Source organism: Pseudophryne corroboree, chromosome 8 (assembly GCF_028390025.1).
Source record: "Pseudophryne corroboree isolate aPseCor3 chromosome 8, aPseCor3.hap2, whole genome shotgun sequence".
Taxonomy (NCBI): Eukaryota; Metazoa; Chordata; class Amphibia; order Anura; family Myobatrachidae; genus Pseudophryne; species Pseudophryne corroboree.
In genome coordinates, this window is record NC_086451.1 from 163,123,119 (window position 1) to 163,124,802 (window position 1,684).

General features: G+C 35.3%; 1 non-coding gene across 1 annotated transcript; it reads right to left on the minus strand.

Annotated features, from left to right (window-relative positions):
- Positions 1 to 304: 304 nt before the first annotated feature.
- Positions 305 to 378, minus strand: TRNAN-AUU (transfer RNA asparagine (anticodon AUU)). The gene has a single exon. It is a non-coding gene; the product is annotated as a tRNA-Asn (tRNA).
- Positions 379 to 1,684: the final 1,306 nt, after the last annotated feature.

Genomic DNA, 1,684 nt, shown 5'->3' on the forward strand with positions numbered 1-1,684 from the left:
CAAAGGTGTTAATCAGAGACTTGGCTTTGTGGACACTTTTCAGAGAACAACTTTGTTAGCATAAAAGTAAAGCCAGAAAATGAAGAGCTGTTTAATCACTCAATTGGATTTTTTTGCCAGCATATTTCTTTTTCTCTGCAACCCACTGCTAAATTGTGCTTCCTAGCTGTTTTTATAAAATCACTGAATCAAATCTAACTCTGATTACATCAGAGAAGGCCAGGTACCCTACACCATAACAGGGGGTTTGAAATTTTGACTTGTCTACTTAAAGATCACCAAAATCTGATCACAAGGTCAATTACGTCCCTGGGTGGGATTGAACCACCAACCTTTTGGTTAATAGCCAAACACACTAACCGATTGCGCCACAGAGACACTTTGCAAAAAGTACATACTGACAAAGGCTAATAAGCATTTATCTAGAACGTTTCCTAGAAAAACTTTAAAAAGTCAATAATCTGGAGAGTTTTTGTAAGATGTTTCTTCCATCAACCAATGAAGAAACACATTGGTACTTTCCCATGATGAGTGAGTGCTTCATGATCTATTGCACTTACATGTGCAGCAGAGTACTGCAATGGAAGCATGCTGGGCCCATAACCCAGAGGTAGGCAGATTGAAACTATCCTCTGCTATATGCATTTTTTTTTTGTTAATTAAAGTAATCCAAAACTGGGATTGATATTTTGGTTCTTTTATTTTTACTTAAAGTACAATAACTTTTACCATTTTAATTTGTTTTAATAGTATATTGACAGTATTGTTTTCTTTAAAAAATCCACTTAATTTTCTTTACCCTATTAATAAAATGGTAATTGACAAAAACAAACTACATTGTCACCAGAAGAGCAATACAAAATGTACAAGTGATATATTAAAATCATCTTTCCAGCTTGAATTTCAATGATGCATTGGGGCAACGATTTTGTGAGAAACATTTTCACCCTTAAATAAAGATTTTCTTAATCCCTTACCTGTGTGCTAATTAGATATCACCTTGTTTTCACATTAAACAGACTTCTACATGAGAAAGCAGCAAGGATGCAGTGGCGGTAATGTTTCCTGGTGTCAACCTGTATTATTTCAGTAGACATTGAAATGAAGATGCATCTTGCTGCCTTTCCAATGAAGCAAGTTTAATTTAGTAATAGGTGAAAAACCATCCCTACAAAGGTGTTAATCAGAGACTTGGCTTTGTGGACACTTTTCAGAGAACAAATTTGTTAGCATAAAAATAAAGCCAGAAAATGAAGAGCTGTTTAAATCACTCAATTGGTTTTTTTTTGCCAGCATATTTCTTTTTCTCTGCAACCCACTGCTAAATTGTGCTTCCTATCTGTTTTTATAAAATCACTGAATCAAATCTAACTCTGATTACATCAGAGAAGGCCAGGTACCCTACACCATAAGAGGGGGTTTGAAATTTTGACTTGTCTACTTAAAGATCACCAAAATCTGATAACAAGGTCAATTACGTCCCTGGGTGGGATTGAACCACCAACCTTTTGGTTAATAGCCGTGCACACTAACTGATTGCGCCACAGTGACACTTTGCAAAAGTCCATACTGACAAAGGCTAATAAGCATTCATCTAAAACGTTTCCTAGAAAAACTTTAAAAAGTCAATAATCTGGAGAGTTTTTGTAAGATGTTTCTTCCATCAACCAACGAAGAAACACAT